Source organism: Pleurodeles waltl, chromosome 12 (assembly GCF_031143425.1).
Source record: "Pleurodeles waltl isolate 20211129_DDA chromosome 12, aPleWal1.hap1.20221129, whole genome shotgun sequence".
NCBI lineage: Eukaryota > Metazoa > Chordata > Amphibia > Caudata > Salamandridae > Pleurodeles > Pleurodeles waltl.
This window is the reverse complement of record NC_090451.1, coordinates 243,791,802-243,815,913: the sequence shown is the minus strand read 5'-3', so window position 1 is coordinate 243,815,913 and position 24,112 is coordinate 243,791,802. Positions and strand designations below refer to the sequence as shown.

General features: G+C 49.2%; 1 long non-coding RNA gene across 2 annotated transcripts in view; it reads left to right on the top strand.

Moving 5' to 3' along the window:
- The window catches only part of LOC138268111 (uncharacterized), a 221,970-nt gene that overhangs the window by 50,640 nt on the left and 147,218 nt on the right, over positions 1-24,112 (top strand). For both annotated transcript variants that reach the window (XR_011199928.1, XR_011199927.1), the window contains one exon: positions 17,316-17,533. This is a non-coding gene — a long non-coding RNA (uncharacterized lncRNA). The remainder of the gene's footprint in view (positions 1-17,315; positions 17,534-24,112) is intronic.

Genomic DNA, 24,112 nt, shown 5'->3' with positions numbered 1-24,112 from the left:
CCACACACAAAACACCACACACCACTACACATCACCTCACTCATCAACACATACACCACCCCACACATCACCTACACCACCCCATGTCACGCCAAAGACACCCCCGGTTTTCCGAGGAGGAGCTCAGGGTCATGGTGGAGGAAATCCTACGGGTAGAGCTACAGCTATTTGGCTCACAGGTGCAGCACACATCCATAGCCAGGAAGATGGAGCTATGGCGCAGAATCGTGGACAGGGTCAATGCTGTGGGACAGCATCCAAGAAATCGGGAGGACATCAGGAAGAGTTGGAACGACCTATAGGGGAAGGTGCGTTCAGCGGTCTCCAGGCACAACATCGCGGTTCAGCGGACTGGCGGCGGACCCCCACCTCCTCCCCCACAACTAACAACATGGGAGGAGCAAGTCTTGACCATCATGCATCTAGAGGGCCTCGGAGGAGTTGGTGGAGGAATGGACACTGGTAAGTCAAATCTTAACTATCATATCCCCCACCCTACCTGCATGATATCACACACCCCCACTCTCACCCCCTCCCCTATCACTCCAACTCCTCACTAATGTACTAATAACACAAACCACACATCCCAACACCAAGCCCTCAATGACACAACTAAGCATGGTCACCCCTCACCAGAGCATGCTCACTGCACATACCCAGAACACCCCCCCCAACCATCATCACACAAGCCCCCCCACAGGAATGCTTGCACTGGTGTACACGGTCAGCCACCCATTGCACACCATGACACACATGCAATAATCATGCACTTATGCCCCTGCTGGATCACGAAGGACCGTCACCACACCGGAGGGTCCAGACAACTCCACTCCACCCACAGAAGAGGCCCACAGTGACGATAGCAGCTCTGCCCTACTGGATCCTGATGACCAGCCCGGACCATTGTGGGCCTCGGGACAGTCGGTTCCCCTTGCACAGGCACAGCCCAACACTGACCTTCCACCCTCTGGTAACACCAGCACAGTACCCACCCAGCGGGCCCATACCTCCATACCCAGGACACGTCAATCAGCAGTGTGTCCACCACTACAGGGAACCCATGATAACCCACCACCCCAGCAACAACAGGGACCTGGGGGCAGTAGTAGTGGGCACACGGTCCAGGGGACGGAGGCACAGGAACACAGGGGAACTGGGAGGGCTGCTGTGCGACAGGGGGCGGACAGGCAAAGGGAACCCACTCTCCACGAGGCCCTATCCTCCATCATGGGAGCATACCACCACTCCCAGGAGACAATGGCGACGGTCCTGGCCAAGTTTCAGGACACCCAGCGCCTGCAGGAGGAACAGTATTTGGGGTTCAAGGAGGGGCTCAGGACCATCAGCTCCGCCCTGGGCACCATCGTAGGGGTGCTGAAGGACATACAGCAGACCTTGAGGGACACCGTGGCACTCCAAGGGGCCCCTGACACTAGCCAGGACAATGAACTGTCCACCACCACCGCCGGTGCTAGTGGACAGGACGCCCCGCCACAGGACCAGCACCCCACCCCCTGCGGTCGGAGAACCACCCCGCAAGCGGTCCCTGAGATCCAGGAACAGGACAGAGCAAGATGGCAAGACCCCCGCCAGGAAATGAGACCACCCTGATTGTCCTCCCACTGTCCCACTTTGTTACCCTGTCCATACTTAAACTGCCCCAGCTCCACTTCCTTTGCCCATATGGCCAGTGCACCTGTGTGACCAATGGACTGGACTCTGCCATGGACATTCCTCCACCATCCCCCATCACCATAGTACAACCCCCCTCCATGTTTTAGCACTTCAATAAACACCCTTGAACCACAAAAAAATCTGGAGTCTGTCTGTGATTTGGTAAAATGTATTATCAATGACAGTTTCAAAATGCGTTTCTAGTTGTAAAGCCAACATACCTGTCACACATCACAAGTCCTTGAAGGATGCAAGCAGATAACACACGTTGGTAACCACACCTGTGAAACCGTAAAGGAAAGGTACAACTCAGTTAGCAAATAATGCTATGAAATTACACACAGGATAGAGGAAGACGTGTGACAGTGAATGTAATGGTAAAAATGAAAATGTTCTCACCTGTGTGTCACTGTAAATATTGCTGTATGACTGACTCCCTGTTGTTGTTGTCTTCTTCCTCAGCTTCCTCCTCATCACTGTCCACAGGCTCCACAGCTGCCACAACACCGTCATCTGGACCATCCTCCTGCAGAAAAGGCACCTGGCGTTGCAAAGCAAGATTGTGAAGCATCGAGCAGGCGATGACGATATGGCACACCTTCGGTGAATAGAATAGGGAACCACCTGTCATATGGAGGCACCTGAACCTGGCCTTCAGGAGGCCGAAGGTGCGTTCGATCACCCTCCTAGTCCGCCCATGGGCCTCATTGTAGCGTTCCTCTGCCCTAGTCCTGGGGTTCCTCACTGGGGTCAGTGCCAGGACAGGTTGGGGTAACCAGAGTCCCCTAATAGCCACACACGGTGCCTCTGGAGTTGACCCATCATATAAGGGACGCTGCTATTCCGCAGGATGTAGGCGTCATGCACTGAGCCAGGGAACATAGCATTTACCTGAGAGATGTACTGGTCTGCCAAACATACCATCTGTACATTCATGGAATGATAACTCTTCTGGTTCCTGTACATCTGTTCACTCCTGTGGGGGGAGGACAGAGCTACATGGGTCCCATCAATAGCACCTATGATGTTGGGGATATGTCCAAGGGCATAGAAGTCACCTTTCACTGTAGCCAAATCCTCCACCTCAGGGAAAATGATGTATCTCCTTACGTGTTTCAGCAGGGCAGCCAACACTCTGGACAACACGTTGGAAAACATAGGCTGGGACATCCCTGATGCCATGGCCACTATTGTCTGAAAAGACCCACTTGCAAGGAAATGGAGCACTGACAGCACCTGAACGTCAGGGGGGATTCCAGTGGGATGGTGGATTGGTGACATCAGGTCTGGCTCCAACTGGGTACATAGTTCCTGGATTGTGGCACGGTCAAACCTGTAGGTGATGATTAAATGTCGCTCCTCCATTGTCAACAGCTCTACCAGCGGTCGGTACACCGGAGGATTCCGACATCTTCTCAATTATCCCAGCTGACGGTGCCTAGGAAGGACAACAGCGACCACAGAGTCAACAAATTTCCAGGTATGTACCCACAGATACACAGAACACGACACCAAACACAAAACCATTCCTGTATGTGTGTTGAGTGTAGGCCTAGCTATGTGTGATGCAGAAGTAAATGAAGCCATGTGGGCCCCTGAAATGGCGGCTGCCTGACCTCTAAACTGGGACAATGGGAATGTGAGGTCACTGCGCTGGCGTTGTACCCCGTCGCGGTAGGCGGTGGTAGACCGCGGCGCAATGCTGCATTGGTTAACATTGGACCCTATGGGTCCCAGGGGCCAATGATGAAGTGCGCCGGCGGTGATGATATGCACCGCTGCGGACGTGACCGCCATTTTCTATCACTTCAATCACTCAATACCTGATCTTCGACAGGAGAGGACCTACACTGCAAGTGCTGCTGTGACCTCGGTCTGGAAGCGACGATGGCTGCTGCGTCTGGGGAAAGGGCCCCTGCCTTCACTGCTCAGGAGTTGGAGAAACTAGTAGACGGGGTCCTCCCCCAGTACACGCTACTCTACGGTCCTCCAGACCAACAGGTAAGTACACAGGGAGCACGTTGTATGGGCTAGGCCTGGGTGGAGAGGGCTGGTTGTAAGAGGGAAGGGGGCAGAGTTCAGGGAACATGAATGCATGTGAATGCATGTGCCACATGGCAAGGGTAGGGAGGGGGGACACTTACATCGACTGTGCAGTTGGTAATGACTTCTCTTCTTCCCTTGTGCATGTCATGTAGGTCAGCGCCCACCAGAAGAAGGACATTTGGCGTGCAATCACCAAGGAAGTCCGGACCCTGGGGGCCCACCAGAGACGGGGCACCCACTGCCGGAAAAGATGGGAGGACATTCGCCGCTGCAGCAAGAAGACGGCAGAGGCTCAGCTGGAGATGGCCTCCCAACGTGGGAGGGGTTCCCGTCGCACCATGACCCCCCCTGATGTTCCGGATCCTGGCGGTGGCCTACCCTGAGTTGGATGGGCACTTGAGGGCATCACAGCAGACACAAGGGGGTGAGAACACTATCATTCTGGGGACTTTGCGCACAGTTGTGGGGTCTAGGTGTGGGAGGAGGGCTGTGGGTTTCCCTAGGCCATGGCGACTTCCATAGGCTAGGCCCCTCCGTAATGCAGGCCATGTGGCACTCCACCCCACCGCAGTAGAGTGCCAAGTACAGGTATACATGCCCCTGTGGCATCCATGTGTGCAGATGTCCACCATAGCCATGTAGGCCAGATCCCAGGAATTGCATCTGTAGAGGCCAAGAGCACGGCGTAGTGCAGGGGGCTGCTGTGTCTGTATTGTCCGCCAACAGTAGCGGTATGCCATGCACTCAACCTGTCTTTCTTCTGTCGTCCCCCCCCCCCCCTTTTTGTGCTCTCCCTGTTCTTTTGTGCATCAGCATCATCAGGCGGAGGTACAGTGGCACCAGAGCACGAGGGAGCTGCATCCCACATGGCCATGGAGGGCCACACCACGGACTTAGAATGCACCAGTGGGACGGAGGGCGAGGGGAGCTTCACGTCGGCCACCGGATCACCAACCAGCGACAGACTCGTCCGCCGATGGGAGCTCCCTTGTGGTGGCGGTACCATCTGTGCTCCCACTTCTACAGGTACAGCCGCCACCTCACCTACCAGCACCGCCCTCCCTGCAGCCCCTCAGCGTTCGCCCCGTGCCCGCTCACCCAGGAGGGTGGGCATCACCTTCGCCCCAGGCACCTCAGGCCCTGCCCCAGTCACCCCTGCTGCACTCAGGGAGGAGGCCATTGACCTCCTCAGGTCACTCACTGTTGGGCAGTCTACCATTGTGAATGCCATCCAGGGTGTAGAAAGGGAGTTGCAACACGGTAATGCATTCCTGGAGGGCATTCATTCTGGTCAGGCTGCCCTTCAGCGAACCCTGCAATCTCTGGCCTCAGCACTGATGGCAGCCATTGTCCCTGCGTCTAGCCTCCCCCCTCCAACTTCCTCCACCCAGACCCAATCCCCTGTACCCCAGCCCATCCCAAGCACACCATCAGACCGGCATGCACACACCTCAACACACAAAAGTAGCTCAGGCAAACATAGGCACCACACATCCCACAGGCACTCACACAAGCATCACACACATACAGACACAGCAACATCCACTGCCTCCACTGTGTCCCCCTCCTCATCGTCTTCCTCCTCCCTCCCAGTGTTGTCTACACTCTCACCTGCACTCGCCACCCCCACTATCATTTACACGTCCCCTGTGTCCACTCCCAGTGTGTCTGTGACACCCCCTCCCAAAGTACACAAACACGGGCACCCACACACCCAACATCCATCCACCTCACGACAGCCTCCAGTACCTGCACCCAAAACACCCAAAGTGACACCTCCTACAACCACCTCCTCTTCCTCCACTCCCAGACCCCCTCCAGCTACCCATCCCAGTGTTCGTCAGAAACTGTCCCTCTGCAAAGTTGACCTTTTTGCCCCCACCCCTCCAATTCATCAGTCCCGTCGTAGCGCCTCAGCCAAAAAGCCTCTAGTACCAGTGGTGCGTGTTCAAGGTGTATGGAGTGCACCAGCCACCAGGGCAGGCAGTGTGACACGGAGCCAAGGCACTGCCAGTCCACCCCCTGTAAAGGCTCTGAAGTTGGAAAGTGGCCGACGGGACCGGCTGAAGACTCCTGGAGGCAAAACAACTCACAGGGGTCCCAGGGGGATTGCAGAGTCAGCTGTGACTCCCCCAAAGGTGGGGAAAGGCCAGAAGAAGTCTGCACAGCCTGGTGTGAGCATCACGGCGGAGAAGGGCAGCATCCTTCCCGGCGGCCGGGATGCCACCGCCAGCACCGTCGTCACTGGTCAGGAGACCACCGCCATAGGCATTGCCCAGGAGGGCCCAAGTATCGTCACTGGTCATGAGATCACCGCCAGAGTCATTGCCCAGGAGGGCACAAGTATCGTCACTGGTCAGGAGACCCCAAGTATCGTCACTGGTCAGGAGACCACCGCCAGAGTCATTGCCCAGGAGGGCCCAAGTATCGTCACTGGTCAGGAGACCACCGCCAGAGTCATTGCCCAGGAGGGCCCAAGTATCGTCACTGGTCAGGAGACCACCGCCAGTCATTGCCCAGGAGGGCACAAGTATCGTCACTGGTCATGAGACCACCACCATAGGCATTGCCCAGGAGGGCCCCGGCAGCCACAGCCCCGCTGGGCAATGAGGGACCGTCATGCCACACACCAGTGCCCAGTCCAGAGCCCACCATGGCAAAGCACCGCTGAACAGTCCAGAGCCTGCCATGGCAAAGCACCACTGAACAGGGCATGCACTGCTGAACAGGACAAGCACCGCTGAACAGGGCATGCACCGCTGAACAGGGCAAGCACCGCTGAACAGTCCAAAGACCGCCATGGCAAAGCACCGCTGAATAGTCCAGAGCCCGCCATGGCAAAGCACAGCTGAACAGTCCAGAGACCACCATGGCAAAGCACCGCTGAACAGGGCATGCACCGCTGAACAGGGCAAGCACTGCTGAACAGGGAATGCACCGCAGAAGAAGGAAAAGACCGCCACATCAAGCATGGTTATCCCATGTGCAGCTGGGACTGTCACGGGGAGACTAATCCAGTCTGGGCACCATTCCCCCTCCAGAACCAGTGGAGAGATCCATCCACTACCTCTGCCCTTCACAGGATGAAACACTCTGGGTACCAGTCCCCCTCCAGAACCAGTGGAGACATGCATCCACTACCTCAGTCCTTCACAGGATGAAGCACTCTGGGCACCAGTCCCCCTCCAGAACCAGTGGAGGCTGTTATGTACTTGTGAGACTGTGGCTTTGCACTCTTCAGGATGGAACAGTGGGCAAACCACCCACTGTAGAGACTTGTGAGACTGTGGCTTTGCACTCCCCAGGATGGAACAGTGGGCAAAACACCCACTGTAGAGACTTGTGAGACTGTGGCTTTGCACTCCCCAGGATGGAACAGTGGGCAAAACACCCACTGTAGAGACTTGTGAGACTGTGGCTTTGCACTCCCCAGGATGGAACAGTGGGCAAACCACCCACTGTAGAGACTTGTGAGACTGTGGCTTTGCACTCCCCAGGATGGAACAGTGGGCCAACCACCCACTGTAGAGACTTGTGAGACTGTGGCTTTGCACTCCCCAGGATACATCAATGGGCATGGAGCCCCGTCGTGGATGTGGCATGGTGCTGTAATCCGGCTGAGGTCCCCCCCCCCCTTCCCTTCCCCCTGAGGTGCCTGTTGTTTTTCTCTCTGATGCCCCGGCAGTGTTCTCTCCGTTTGTGGACAGGTATCTTGTGTGGGCCTCGCCCATGCATTTTTTGCCTAGTGGTGCACGGACATTGAGATGTGCATATCTGTACTACTTCTCGTACTGTATATACCTTTGTATGAGTTTATATATATCTGTATATAATTGACACATGTATATTGATACATTACAATGTTTGAACTGATTTCGTTTTGTCTTTGCATTCTTCCGGGGGGGTTGGGGGTTGTTACTGTGATGTTTGTAAATGCATTGGTGTGTGTGTTGTAATATGTGGGGGTGGGGGTGTTGCGTGTGTGTCCCTCTGACTTTTGCCTCCCCCCTCCCCTATGTCGTAGGTGCAGTACTCACCGTTGTCTTCGCCGCCGCCGCTGGTCTTCGTAGATGAGTAGGAAGAGAAGGGCAGGTAGGATTTGTAATTCCGGCTCCATGGTGTCCTCCTTCCTCGTGGGATGTGTTAAGGTGAGCGTTTTCCCATTGCAGAAACTGTTTCCGCCGTGTTTTTATCCACAGTGAATCCGCCCCGGAAAAGGTGGCGGATTGGCGGGTTGTGATACTATGGGCGGTACATTGTCTTCCGCCTGTCTGTTGGCGGTGACCGCTGCGCTGCTTGTCTGTACCGCCGTGGCGGTCGGAGTGTTAAAGTGGCTGTCTTTGTTGGCGGTTTCCACCACGGTCATAATTCCCTTTTTTTGTCCGCCGGCCTGTTTGCGGTATTACCGCACCTTTAACACCGTCCGCCAGGGTTGTAATGACCCCCCATGTGTCTTTGTTTCCTTCCATTGCCTTGGCATTTAGGTGTTAGTCTTTGGATGGGTCCCAGCGAGGATGATACTTGAAATACAGCAGGGCCAATGGTCCTTTAAATTAGGCCAGCTCAATGTTAAAATAAGGAAGCCCCATAGCTACTTACACTTTGCTGCACTGAACTGAATGCCGACAATGTGCAGACGCTTTTGAATTTTGTTCTGGTGGCATAATATGACACCAGGAAAAATTCAGCATTTTTCTCTGGGGAAAAATATGCTGGCACCAGGATCCAGTGGGTTCCCTCTTTTTCCAGCAGTTGTCTCAGAGTATTTTCTGCCATAAAGGGAGTTGTTTTAGACCCAGGAGAGGCTCTTTGAAAAGTAGCTGAGGTGCTGAAGTGTTGCAGATGAGGAATGAATGCTGGCCAATATAAGGACCACACTTTCCACACCAAAAGGTAGGGCAGACACCTGCACTTGTAAAAAAAGACTGCATATTGGCAACAAGCAGACATATAAATGCCTATTCATATAACCGACTAACTGGTCTGCCATATAAACACAGAACATTAGACACGTTTGAGCTGTATGGGAGTTGTTGTTTTCTGAGAGATACACAGTATATTATTGTTTCCCAGGAACCTTTTTTTAACGTTTGTTTATTAGCATTTAGTATCAAAGAATAAATATTGCAATTATACTTCCATCATTCATATCAACAGTTACTGTGAAATCTCAAAGACCATTAGCGTGCCCCACGTGCAGATAGTGGCAACAGTGCAGGTCAGGGTCAGACTGGGCAAGCTCTGTTCTCCCCTCCCTGCCAATGGCTCCCGTGTGTGGGTGTGTGCTGGAGAAGGATTCATATGCCACTGTTTTTGTCTGAGGCACAATTGTCTGATTAGTGCAACATTTGCAGTGTGACGTCTATCCTGCTCATGCTCATAAGTACGTGGAGTTCTCAAGACTCAGTGTGTTGTAGTGCCAAAAGCAAACATGAACTTGTAACTTTGTCTCGGGGTGGTCGACAACCATACCGGGACGAGGCCAGCCCTTTGGTCTCATCGCTTACCTATGTGAGAGGGGAGGGGCCCACGGCAGGGCTAGCGATCCAGTATCCAGCTGCTCACCCTTCCTTCACTCCACTCTCAAGGGTCTGGTCGCCACTCCTATCCCTATTCCGGTCAGATTCTTCACTCCCCGCCCAGGTCCTCTCGAGCTTAGTCTCTGTACCTGTCAGGTGCTCCCACTCATCAACTATCTCCATCCACAGGTCCACTATGGGACATCTGTGCACTCCCCGGGACTCCTCCCTTTGCAGTGCCCTCTCCTCGGCTCTGGCCCACAGCGTCACGTCTCTTGTCTATCTATTTACCCCACGTCAACTTACAGGCCATGGTGATTTTCTGCTTGTCTAGTACCAGGACTAGGTCTAGAAACCAATTTCCCAACTTTTTTTAAGGCTTGGGTCTAGAGAATATCCCCAACAGGCAGGCCTCAACAGTATTCTCCAGCAAGCAGCTCAGGGTTGCATTGAGATTTACAAATACTTGTTCCCTGTACCCCCGCAGGTTTGTGCACCTCCAAGTCATGTGGAGGAAGTCTGCATGTAGTACTGAACATCAGGACATGGCCTGGGCTCTGCCCCATAAAATCGTCCTAATCGTGCGTGGTGTCTGGTATCAAATCAAACAGGATTTCTATAGCACATGGCTACCCAACCAGGCCTCCAGTGCTTGTTGAAAGCCAACTTCTCAATCCTTGATTCCCCCACCCCTATCTCATAAATCAAAGAGGTAGGTTGTAAGACGTTTTCTGAATAACAATTTGGACTGCTGTTTCTTAATGAAAGTGGGGAGGTTGTTCCAAATCCTGGGAGCTAGAAATGCAAAGGCCCTGCCCCCACATCTTGATCTTGTGACCTTGGGCATCACCAGCAGGCCTGGGGAGCTCGACCAAAGGGATCTTCCTGGCACATAAGCAGCCAGTAGGTTCTGAATAATGGCCGGACCTTTTCCTTGAGTGACTTGGTGGGTAATACACATGGCCTTTAAGCATACCCTTTTTCTACTGGTAACCAGTGGAGCACTTTTAGGGCTTGTTGAGCCGATTTGTGTTTTGAAATCGTGTAGAGAATTCCAGCAACTGTGTTTTGGATTACTTGGAGACAATTTATCACATACTTTGGGCTATCCAAATATAGGGAATTCCCAGGGGTCCAATAGTGAATTGATCAGACTCTGCACCACTGTTCTTCTAGTTTAAGGCGGTAGCATGTGTAGACATTTTCTAAGGGATCTAAGGATCCCAAAAAAAGAGCCTGCAATTTTTGTTGGCTTGCATTTCCAAAGTAAATTTTTCATGTATCCTAAACCCTAGGCGTTTGATTGCTGTAACCGGATTGGGGAGATCTCCCAATTTATCGGGCCATCCAAGTTGCCATCCACTCAGGTTGGTGTTTCCAAACACCATGACCCCCGTTTTATTGGCATTAAGTTTAAGACAGCTCCTCGACAACTAGTCTGTAACTTAATTAAGGCAGGAATTAAGCTGTGAGGAGACACAGCTAATCTCTGGGGTGTGACCCATGATAATGTGTGTGTCATCTGCATATGACACTATAGCTAAGCCATGGGATTGTAAAATTTCTGCTAGTGGATGAACATATAAATTAAATAATGTAGAGCCAAGGATGAACCTTGAGGCACACTATAGTGTAATGGGTAAATGGAGAAGTAGGAGCCTTCACTCACCTGAAAACATCTGTCTTCTAAAGATGATTTCAGCCACCTAACCATAGCCCCTGAGATTCCTATTTCCTCCATTCTCTGCAGGAGGAGAGGATGTGATATTGTGTCAAAGGCGGCGCTGAGATCCAGCATTATCGTACCGGCAGCGTCTCCTCAATCTAAAATTGCCCGAATTTCCTCTGTTGCCACCAATAATACAGTCTCTCTGCTACTGCCTGCTCTAAAGCCCGTTTGAGTTGGGTACAAGCTGCCTTGGTCTTCTATGAAAGTGGAGAGATGTTTATTTACATGCTTTTCTAAACTTTTGCTTATAAATGGGAGCATCGAAATGGGTTTGTAGTTTTCTGCCAAAAGGGATCCCTGCCTCTCATTAAAACATCAGGGGTGTAGGGTCTAATGGAGAACCTGATTTGACAGATTTTGATCTATATTCTGCCCACTCAAGATCTTCAATGGAAGTCCTGAAAGAACTGTTTCATTCCAATTTGTTTCCTGAAGATGTAACATTCTGTAGGGCCGATCTTGCCATGGGAGGTAGTTGACTTAGTATTGTGTTTACTTTGTTACTAAAATAGCCTGGCTGTTAGCCAGTCCCATTGTTACACAGATGGCTGTGGCCCACAGGAGGTACTAGGGAGGAGCATCAAATCTTTGACTATTTTAAATAGTTCCCTGGAAGCGTTTGAGGCCTTGTCTATTTTCTCCTCAAAGTGAGTGATTCTTGCTTCCTTTTTTACTCTTTTATATATTTTCAAGTTTGTTCTATATTTGGTTTTACTCTCACCATTTTAGTCTTTCCTCAACTCCCTTTCCTTTTTTGATTTTCCTTTTTTTGACAGGGTCAATTCTTGTGTATACCAAGGGGCTTTGCTGTTTGTCCAATTTAGTTTTATAATTTTGCAGGGGATTCTTGTTTGTAATTAATTAGCTAGCCAATTTTTGAAAGTCCTGTCTACTTCCCCTATATCACTCTCAAAGGTTGGAAGTGACTCGGAGAGCGCAACTTGTCACTCACTCTCACCCAATTTGGACCAGAGACGCTTGACCTTTAAAATAGACGGCCTTCTTACTGCATACTCTGGAATTGTCAACCGAATAGGGACTAGGTAGTGATCAGACCACAAAATTGGGATTGGAGCATCTGTTACTAAGTCATTCAAATTGGTGAAGGTGGTCTAGTAGGTGACCCTTGATATGTGTGGGGAAGTCAGCCCTTTTCTCAGTTGTATAGCTTCCAAATCATCTAAAACTCCCTTTACTACAGTATCTTTTTGTCCCATATGTGGATTTAAATCTCCTACTAGAGTCAAGTTGGTTTTCTGCAAACTACATTCAGCAAGTAGTTCAGGTGGAGTTGTTCAAATTGAGAAGAGGCCCCAGCACGCCAATATAATATAATTCCTGAGAAAGTATAAGTAGAGGTAAACGCCACCGAAAACTGGATGCATTTACAGTCTTCTATCACTATAGGAGTGAAGTTAGCCATATATTCCTCCTTAAAGATTACTGCAACCTCTCCCCCAGTTTTCTCTTCCCTATTTCTGAAGGCTGTCGTGATCCCCTGAGGAAGAGTCATCACTATGTCTGAAAAAGACTCTTTAACTAGGTTTCTATAAGAAACACCACGTCTGGTCACCTCTCTTCAAGAAAAAATAAAAGCTCTGGGCTATGCTTCGGAAGAGACCTGCAATTTAGTAGGTACATCTGCTCAACCTGGGGGGGTATCTAGTTCTTTACACTTCTGTCCTTCCTTCCCAGTGGGGTGCGTAATCTCCCTTCCAATGACAATTTGTACAGAAGATAGGCAAGTCTAAATAAGTGAGTGCTATCCCACAGTTATCTAGAATCTGACTCTTAATTTCAAACAGTTCTGCTGAGGTATAAGTTGTAGATATCTTTTCTTCTTTGAAAAATTGAGAAGAGTAGCTAGCCCCTAGCCCCGTCCGAACGTGGTATGTCCTATACATGTAGTTATTCTGGATGTCGCAGCCATTGTGTTCCGCGCCCTTTAAAACCATGTAATAAGGTGACCCCTGTACCCCATTGTCAGTGGTAACTGCAGAACCAGGTGATTCAGTGGCTCTGTGGCTCCTCTACCCAGAGGTCTTTTAACGCCCACAAGAGTGCCTTTTATACAATGTATTGGCCCATGGAGAGAGACATCTGCTCCATTAAGACTGGCAGTGAGATGAGGGTGCCCAGTTGGGAGCAATCGCTCTTCACCAGTTTCTCGGTCTCTGTCCAAGATCTCATATGACCAGCTCTGAAGTATGTGATTGGGTTTCCATGTGGTAGCCCCAAGAACGGTAGCTCAGGGGCATGAAGCTCCCCATCCCCGCCGCTTATGGCAGTGGCACTGTGACGGGCCGGACCGGGCCGACCCGCACAATATCTGGACCGGCGCTGACGCCTCTTGGGCTGACCCGGATATGTCTCCGGGGTCAACCAATCCAGCGCGGGCATTCCTATCCCTTCCCCTGAAACACCGTCCTGAGGAGTCTATTCCCCAAACCAATGCCACCCTCCCAGATACACATCTTGTACCCCTCTTACACGTTATTGAGATGTATAGGGATGTTTTTTCTAAACAACCCGAACGAACACCGTTCGCAGAACACCCGATACAAACCAAGAATGAGTCTATCGCCCGACAACGGCCCTATCGTATCCCAGAAGCCAAAAGAACAGTTATAGAACCAGAGGTCTAAACAATGTTGGAGGCTGGTATCATGGAACCCTCCAACAGCCCCTGGTGTTCTCCGGTAGTGTTGGTTCCAAAACCGGACGGGAGTACTCGTTTTTGCGTGGATTATAGATGAGTTAATGAGGTAACATATTTCGATGCTTATCCCATGCCACGCATTGACGAGCTCCTGGAGAGATTGGGTCAAGCTAGATTTATGTCCACTCTCAATCTTACAAAAGGATATTGGCAAATCCCGTTAAGAATAGCAGATAGGGAAAAAAACACATTTGCAGCCCCATCAGGTCTTTATCAGTTCACAGTCCTCCCTTTTCGGCTCCATGGGGCCCCGGCCACATTCCAAAGGCTCATGGATAAGGTGTTACGTCCTCATCAACAATACGCGTCTGCGTATCTGGACGATATAGTAATATACAGCAACACCTGGACAGAACATCTAGAACACTTGGGGACGGTCTTACAGGCATTACGGGAAGCCCATTTAACTGCAAACCCTGAGAAGTGCAAGTTAGGGTTTACTAATATCAGATATCTTGGCTACGTGTTAGGGGAAGGACTGGTTCGCACTCAGATTGAGAAAGTCGATGCCATCAAGCAGATATCCCTACCAAGGACAAAGAAAGATGTACGTGCTTTCCTCGGTCTTGTTGGGTACTACCAGCGGTTTAGTCCACAATTCTCCACGGTAGCAGAACCTCTCACCAACCTGCTCAAGAAGTCTAATCCCAGCACTCTACCCTCTCTTCCCGAAGCTGCACGCCACAGCTTTGACCGCTTGAAAAATGCCCTATCCACCAATCCTGTGTTATGCGGTCCGGATTTCCAAAGGCCATTTCTTTTACAGACGGACGCGTCTGATTTAGGACTTTGGGCGGTTTTATCTCAAACACAGATGGATGGGTCCATCAACCTAGTACTGTATATTAGTAGAAAGCTCCTCCCGAGAGAGACTCACTATCCCACTATTGAGAAAGAATGTTTGGCTATCAAGTGGGCTGTAGAGGCATTGCGATATTATCTCACTGGGCGAACATTTACCCTTCTCACGGATCATGCACCCCTCACCTGGCTTGCTCGCAACAAAGACTCTAATGTTCGTGTTCTAAGGTGGTTTCTCTCTTTGCAACCCTTCTCCTTCCAGATTATGCACTCTCCTGGTCGCCACATGATGAATGCAGATTTCTTGTCTTGCTATCCACCTCCTGAGCGTCATCGACTGCCGCTCTCTAGGGGGAGTGTCTGTGACGGGCCAGACCGGGCCGACCCGAAAGATCTCTCGACCGGTGCTGACGCCTCTTGGGCTGACCCGGATATGTCTCCGGGGTCAACCAATCCAGTGCGCTTAAGTCCGTCTCCGCGGCAACCTCGGAGGTCAAAGAGCCAGGTCGCGGAGTAGAGAAGGGAGACGGTGGGTGTGCGGAGAAGGTTACAACGTAAGAAAAAGGAGAAGAAGTGGCCCGTGGTGGTCACAGCATTACTCACCCCGGTAACAGCTATAATATTAACAACGATCCTGATAGTATATAAAGACGACATACATATTCCATGGCTCGACCAGGAACACTACAGTCCCAAAAGTGGCCAAGGTGAAGGAACAACCGGTGGTGAGAACAGCAATAACTCAAAACAACATGAGATGGTGGAGGATAAAACAAAATGGGTGAAATATACAAAATGGAAAGAAGATGGAGAAGATTATAAGGACAATACATTGTGCAAATGGTATCAATGTACAAAGAACTAGCAAATGTGTTTGATTGTTATATCTGTACCCACCTACCGACCACTAGCCAAGAGAAAATAAATTACACTCAGATGCCCCTCACAGAATTCGTGGCATGTAACATGTTAAATAATATATTAGGGGGGAAATTTAAAAGAAATTAGAACAAGGAAAAGGGAAAAGGAGAGAATAAGAGAACAAATAAACAGAGGAGAAATAAAAACATGGGTGCTGAGGAGAAAAAGGGATGACTATGGTTTGGACGACAAACCTTATGTAGGAAATATGCAAGAAAAATTGGTAGAAAGAGTGTCCAATAAATTGAAGGAAGAGGATAGAAGGAGAAGAAAGAAGTGTAGGAGATTAGATCTGAAAAAAAGGAGAAGAGAATTTATTGAATGCATTTACAACAGAAAGAGGGAAGGGTTACACTGAAAGGGATCATGGCTCAGAACAACGAATACCATGCCTGGCCATAGATACAGAAATAAAGGCACCATGGTGTTTCAAATACTCAAGAGGTAACGTAGACACTAGAAAAAATGAAATTGATGTGGGACATAGTATTTGCAATACAACATTGAGCCTGGACTACAAAAGGAATGACACAACAGGCTTGTCCATAGGCCTGACACCTCCCAAAGGAATATTTATTATATGTGGGACATCGGCATTTTTTAAATTGCCAGCAGGATGGCAAGGTACCTGCTACCTAGCATTCGTGCTACCAAAAATGGCACATAAGACAGAATTACAGAAGGGGGAAAAGAGAACACTTGGCGGGGTGTGCAGGAAGAGGACACAAACATGGGTGGATGAGGTAATAGCAATAGAGGGGATCATAGTGATGCCATTAGGGATGGCACACTCACAATATGAAATTCACAGATTGGCCGAATTAGTGGAAGGGCTAGCTAGCCACATCGCAGCAGCCTTAGGGAACATCACTGAGGAACTCACGGGCATGAGGGCAGTTGTAATCCATCCAGAATAGGCTTGCGCTAGACACCATCCTGGCAAAAGAGGGAGGGGTATGTGCAGTGATCCATCAGGAATGCTGCATGTATATACCGGATAACAGTGGGAATATAAGAAAGGAAATAGAGGACATAAAGAAGGTAGAAGAAGGAGCTGGGAAAGTGGCAGATGGGACAGACGTTGGAGGAATGCTAACTGGAATAGCAGCATGGTTCAGGGGTTGGGGTACTTGGTTGGTAGAGGTACTAGTGATAGGGATTGTGGCACTAATTACGCTATGTGTGCTCATACGAGTTTGTCCATCTTTCCTGGCCCTACTCTTGAAAAAAAACTGTCACCAGAAACACACACATTATCAAAGAAAAAGATATAATGATGACAACAGGGACAAGCAAGAGGTAGAAATGAGAGCAATACACCATGACCCTTAGATTTGTCATTGAGTATCAGAGGGCGGAATGTGGAATCACATTTTACAGTTCTTAAGTATGCTAGGCCTAATGGCCCCTGTGATACACAATGACAAACTCTGCACAGGCCTATCATTAAGGAAAGAGGCCTACAAATGTAATTCGCTACTGCTAAAAACGCATTATGTTGCAAGGCTTGCTCTCTGAACAGCCACCATGAAATATCATCGTCATTGCATGCTAGCTGAAGCAATCTCCCTTCTGGAAAGTACCAGTCTGAGCACGTGATGTTCTCAAATTCTGTCACAAGATGGACCATGTGATATTAGGCACGTAGGCCACCTTGTGTAAATTCCTTGCCTATGCTTTTTATTACTATATATGGTGCGATAGGAAGATCCACATTCAGCCATAATGGAGAAATAATCATACGTCAATGTCAAGAACCAATATAACGTTGAATTATGTCTGTGGTTTAATACTATAAAAGATTGTGTATTACTTCCTTTATTCAGGTTGTTCGTGTGCAAATAGTACCGAGCAGCCTCCATGTACATGTCTTTCTATCTCTAATAAATTCTTTATGTTTACCTAGAGGAGCTGGCTAACGGTCGTTTGTATCCTGTATGGGTGCTGAATAATTTGGCTTCTACACTGCGAAGTACCAAAGCTTGCTGTCGGGGACCCCAAGTCCTCCCTCGAGAGGCAGGCAGCGGAGGGTTTCAAGAGAGTCCCACTGATGGCCCCCATTGCATATCAGCTCCCTCAAGAGGGAGTCCAGCTGCCGAAACCACAACACCGGAACCCGCACTGGTAATATTGCAAAATAATAAAGCAACCTCAGGAGCATGATCATCTTATAGAGTGATATGCGTGCCATGACTGGTAGCTTTAAGGATTGCTAGGAGACACAGGATATCAGGGAGCGCAGCGCCTTGCCTAGCGTGCCCTCTCGCAGATTAGTGGTGTCATGGTAGACTTGGATACAGAGATATTTAAATATGTGCCGGGACCAGAGTATGTCCGATGGGCAGAGTCCGGTCTCAGAGCCCCATGCACGTTTTGCTCAGTATATCCACAGGCAAGAAAATACCAGTATTACTTAAGGAACCGCAAGACTAAGCTAATATCTTCTTACTCATTCTGGAGGTAAATCAGCAGGTGGTCCGCTTAAAGGGATATATGTTATGTTCCTCCCCTTCCAATGTGAGTCTCTTATCCCGCCACATTGCTCTAATGTATTCAGCCAGTGGCTCAATGGCTAGCGCATGAAGTAATGGTGGTAGTGGGCATCTCTGTCTCATACCTTGTAACATATTATATGTATCCAAGATGGTGCATCTAGTTTTCGCTTTGGACTTTGAGTACAATAGTCACACCCAATCAGCCCATCTCTTTCCCAGCCCCATGCGGAGCATAGCACCTTCTAGAAAGTCCCACTGCACTGTATTGAAGGCCCTCTCCAGGTCCACAGACATGATCATGGCCTGAGGATGACCTGACCACTCCCGGTTATGAATGATGTTGTACAGCCGTCTACGATTGAGGGAGGTGTTACAGTTCAAGATAAACCCTTTCTGCTCATCATGTATTAGATCAGGTATATGTGGCCCAAGCCTGGAGGACAGGACCTTGCTTGGTACTTTGAAGTCAGAGTTAAGCATGGAGAGTGGTCGGTAGTCCACCATGCCAGCCCCAGGTGAGATGGTCTTGGGCAAGGGGACCAATAGGGCCTCCCTCATCTAGTCTGGAAGTCGTCCCAGCTCACGTGCCTATTTGTAAAGGGCCTTTAGTTTCGGAGCCAGGATCATGATATATGTTGCGTAAAATACCAGGGGTTGGGGGGGGGGGGGGGGGAACGAGGGGGACATCTGGTCCTGGCTACTTTCCTGTGGCCATGCTATTCATGGCAGTCTGTTTTTCCGTGACAATTTTCCCAGGAACCATTCAGGGCGGCACACTGCATTTTGTCCCATTGCATATTTTAAAGCTTATTATTTAGGAAAGTACGTATTGGGTCTAAAATACGGAAACTGCTGCATTTTAATGATGGCACACTGGGAGCTTTTTTGGGGTGGTGGGCTTGCAAAACCCTGGCTCTTGTTATTGTTCCACTCTTTTCTCCTGTGGTGTTATTTTATTGCAGCCTTGGTGTTGGCGCGATGTCTCTCCAACCATGCTAAAGCTACAACTGACGATTCAGTAATCAAATAGAATTTTGGACTCACTCCTAAAATCTAGAATATAAGGATACAAATCATTGACATCATCACTAACCATAGTGCTAACCAGCTGACTAGCAATACAACTCCACATATTCTCTCTCCTAAACATAAAATGATAATAGGGTAAAATATATTTTACAGCAAGAATTGCTACTGAAAAACTAACTGTGGGGTGGGGGCGTGTTGTGTTGCTCATCAGCAGCCATTGGAAAGTAATGATGGTACATCGGTATTAGAATGTAAGCATCTGGTGGAGACCACTAAATGTCCTGTCATGAATTTATATACAGGTCATGACTGTAAATTTGACAACATGCCTTAAGTGTTATACCAAACTTATACACCCCTCCAACCAGCATGTTCATTTTCATATATATCCATTGAAATATCTGGGTTTAGTGATCACTCTTACAAACCTTAGTTGCTTACAACCGGTCATAGAAGTGGTTGCACTCTAATCTCCAGATGTTCTTACCTCATTCTCAGTCTCCACCTCTTGCACATTCTGAATAGCATTCCCTTCATCCTTGTAAGGAAATGCCTCTTTTTTGGACTTGCACTACTGGTTTTTCGACTCTGAAGTTGCACTGACTCCTGCCAAACAGGCCTCAGTGCCGGTCCTCTAACCCGTAAAACATATATGTCTAATTGGTTTACCCACAATTGGCAGAGGTTAACTTATTCCCTAGTTTATGGTCCCAGAGGAACTAGCCTAGACTGCACTTGTGTTGTCAAGATGATCTGTTGTATGTAATTTGTGGGTTTGACTTCTCCCAATGCTTTTGATTTGTCTAGTTGGTTGTCTTTTAAAATTCCTTGCTTGCAAAGGGTAATTTGCTTTCCTCGTCCCTCCTTTTTGAAAGTCGTGCACTCCCCTGGAGTATGCCCCAGGACTTGCCGGCTTCTGTTTTTTTCTACTTAAATTTCTGCTCAGGAACCTTTTTTATTTTTTAGATTCCAACTCATGTTTCCCTAGCTCAGCGCAGCGCCCGCGAGGTCGCGTTACATGCCTCTTTTAATGTGCATCCATTAGATCAGCAATACAGAAACTTGTAAAAAACTTTAGAGAGCGCATCTGGGCCACCAGACGCTCTCTGCAGCTCGGCGCTTTTTGAGCGGCCCGTGATCATTTTACTACGAGGCGTGCTCTCACCTTAGACCGGCACTCGGTACATGGTATCTGTGAACCAGGCTCCCTGCAACCCAAGACTGCCATGCTGAAGATAAAGCGAAGTTCGCTTCAGGACGGCCTGTGTGTTCCAGCCAAGCTGTGGGCAGCATTTAATTCCAGATACAGAGTTAATTAGGTTTCCGAGCTGCTGACGGGGACCAGTGGGCTGGCAACCTGCTCCCCGCAGGATAAAGTGTTTGGTTCTGTTGCTTTTCTTAGTGGAGCACTCCCTAACGCTGCTGCCATTGGGACACGCAGTCCATTAGCGGTGAGGCATTGCAGCCACTCCACTTTGCTCGCCACAGCCGTGCAGCTGTGGAAGATGGTTCCGTTTTCACACTGGGGAAAGGTTGGGACGGGGAATCTCCGGCCACGCTTTGTGCCGCTGGCTGGCACTCAGTGGGGAACAGGGCGTTGGGTTCGAGGTTGGGACTCCATATGAGGCTGATACACCTCATTGTCAATGTGGTGCCCCCAAACACCCGACTATAAACGCTCTCCGCACGTCTAGCTACTTCGGAGACTGACACCGCGGGGAGAGGGAGGGAGTGGGAGGGAGAGGGGGAGAGAGAGAGAGAGAGAGAGAGAGGGAGATATATACACACACACACATTTATGAGTGACATTTACCAACATACAGTCTCCTCTCATCTGTGCAACTATCGCTATGGCGTTAAATCTCCTTTTCAATTAGCAATGCATCGTACATCACTGATTACCATTCATTTTGCATCACATCATGTTTTGCAAGGTTGTATCGAACAATTTCATGTTGAGAGGCTACTTTGTATTATATTTCAAGTAAAGACCATTTTTCTTTTTAATACTGCTGCACATGGCCTTGACGTAGCACTAACTGGGGTATTTTCAATATCATGTTTGATTGAAATGTAACTAAAAACTCCGGGTCATGCTGCTCTAAATCTCCTGTCTTCCACACAGCCTGTAGTTGTCACAGTTCTGAGGGACCTCTCTTTTATTGTTTATGAAATCTGTTACCTTCACTCTTGGATGTTTCATAAAATCCGGAAGGGTACCCGAGGTGTTTTAGACAGCCTTCTTTCTTCCAAAGCTCTCGATTGTAACATCCAAGTAGGACATGCAAAGTGATTTTTAAGGCTTCAGAAGGCGAGCGTTTGAAGGTGATATCAGGTCCTGTTAGGCACACATTTATTTTCCACTTTGGAATATCTGGATTACACGTCGTCTTCTATTTGCTGGCATCTAGGCCCCAAGGCCTTTCTTGCTGAGGCGGTCACTACAGTGCGAACACCAAATGGACTGTTAAAAATGATAAAATAAAGAAGTTATACTATTACAAAAAGTGCCTCATTATGCCACATAATTTGCCTTTTCTTGCCCCATAGTTTACTCAACCCTCCTGCATAACTTGGCCATCTCCATAATTCCAGTGACTGTATATATGTGAGGTTTAACTTGTTGGTCATCATGATTTAGAGATATATGGCACTGAAGTGGAAAGTTGTGGCGAACCCTACTGTTGCAAAAGCTGTGAGACAATTTTGAATAAGAGATGCAGACTTAGATGAGGAGTAGCAACTTTGTAAGGGTTCTTAATGAGGTCTTCAGCTATGACTTCCATTGCTAAGAGTATTAAATTCATGTTACTGGATGATACAGCCCATGTTATGAACATCATCACTGGAAGGTTTTGACATAGGCTTCCGAGAAAGTGTTGATCATTCTTTAATTCCTTATTTTGAGAGGACAAGGGGCACAGTGAAATGCGGGCCTTTTAATGCTGCTTTACCGGACGGCGTAGTGTACATAAATTAGAAAAGGGCTGTATTGATAAATGTCAGTGGATGTGTAAATGTAGGCTCAGCCTTATAGAGCTTCCAAGAAGTTCTCAGACTTATAGAGCTATATAGGATAGAGATTCACCTCCAATTATACAACATCATTTTTCAGTTTCCATGATTTATTGACATCCACTGTTGCCAACATGACATTTCTTTTCAAAAGGAACAAGTACTTGCAACAATAATCAGCAGTGGTTCCCAGAGGTGTCCATATATACATCATGATTTTAACTAAGGTAATCATTTCATTACACTTGACAAAGGTAATGCCACAATCTACCTGTTATAACCTCATAGACATTCTCAAGCCACATGGTGAAAATACATTCATAACCTTTCTGAATTTAGAGACTGTAAGGAAATGCCTCCTTGGCATGGTTACCCCCTGACTTTTTGCCTTTGCTGATGCCAAGTTATGATTTGAAAGTGTGCTGAGGCCTGCTAACCAGGCCCCAGCACCAGTGTTCTTTCCCTAAACTGTACCTTTGTCTCCACAATTAGCACAACCCTGGCACCCAGGTAAGTCCCTTGTAACTGGTACCCCTGGTACCAAGGGCCCTGACGCCAGGGAAGGTCTCTAAGCGCTGCAGCATGTCTTATGTCACCCTAGCGACCCCTCACTCAGCACAGACACACTGCTTGCCAGCTTGTGTGTGCTGCTGGGGAGAAAATTACTAAGTCGACCTGGCACTCCCCTCAGGGTGCCATGCCATCCTTACACTGCCTGTGGCATAGGTAAGTCACCCCTGTAGCAGGCCTTACAGCCCAAAGGCAGGGTGCACTATACCACTGGTGAGGGCATAGGTGCATGAGCTCTATGCCCCCACAGTGTCTAAGCAAAACCTTAGACATTGTAAGTGCAGGGTAGCCATAAGAGTATATGGTCTGGGAGTCTGTCAAACACGAACTCCACAGCACCATAATGGCTACACTGAAAACTGGGAAGTTTGGTATCAAACTTCTCAGCACAATAAATGCACACTGATGCTAGTGTGCACTTTATTGTAAAAATACACCCAGAGGGCATCTTAGAGATTCCCCCTGAAAACATACCCGACTTCCAGTGTGGGCTGACTAGTTTTGCCAGCCTGCCACACACCAGGCATGTTGCTGGCCACATGGGGAGAGTGCCTTTGCCACTCTATGGCCAGGAACAAAGCCTGTACTGGGTGGAGGTGCTTCTCACCTCCCCCTGCAGGAACTGTAACACCTGGTGGTGAGCCTCAAAGGCTCACCCCCTTTGTTACAGCGCCACAGGGCATCCCAGCTAGTGGAGATGCCCGCCCCTCAGGCCACTGCCCCCACTTTTGGCGGCAAGGCTGGAGGAGATAATGAGAAAAACAAGGAGGAGTCACTCCCTAGTCAGGACAGCCCCTAAGGTGTCCTAAGCTGAGGTGACTCTGACTTTTAGAAATCCTCCATCTTGCAGATGGAGGATTCCCCCAATAGGATTAGGGATATGCCCCCCTTCCCACAGGGAGGAGGCACAAAGAGGGTGTAGCCACCCTCAGGGCTTGTAGCCATTGGCTACTAACCTCCCAGACCTAAACACACCCCTAAAGGGAGTATTTAGGGGCACCCAGAACCGAGGAAGAGAGATTCCTGCAACCTGAAGACGAAGAAGGACTGCTGACCTGAAGCCCTGCAGAGAAGACGGAGACACCAACTGCTTTGGCCCCAGCCCTACCAGCCTGTTTCCCCACTTCAAGAAAAACTGCAACAGCGACGCATCCCCCCAGGGTCCAGCGACCTCTGAAACCTCAGAGGACTACCCTGCATCTAAAAGGTCAAAGAAGCTCCCGAGAACGGCGGCCCTGTTCAACAAACCTGCAACTTTGCAACAAAGAAGCAACTTTTAAAGACCACACATTTCCCTCCGGAAGCGTGAGACTTTCCACTCTGCACCCGACGCCCCCGGCTCGACCTGCGAAAAACTAACTCTACAGGGAGGACTCCCCGGTGACTGCGAGCTCGTGAGTAGCCAGAGTTGACCCCCCTGAGCCCACACAGCGACGCCTGCAGAGGAAATCCAGAGGCTCCCCCTGACCGCGACTGCCTGCTTCAAGAAACCCGCACCTGAAAACCACACTGCACCCACAGCCCCCAGGACCTGAAGGAACTGAACTCCATTGCAGGAGCGACCCCCAGGCAACCCTCTGCCTAGCCCAGGTGG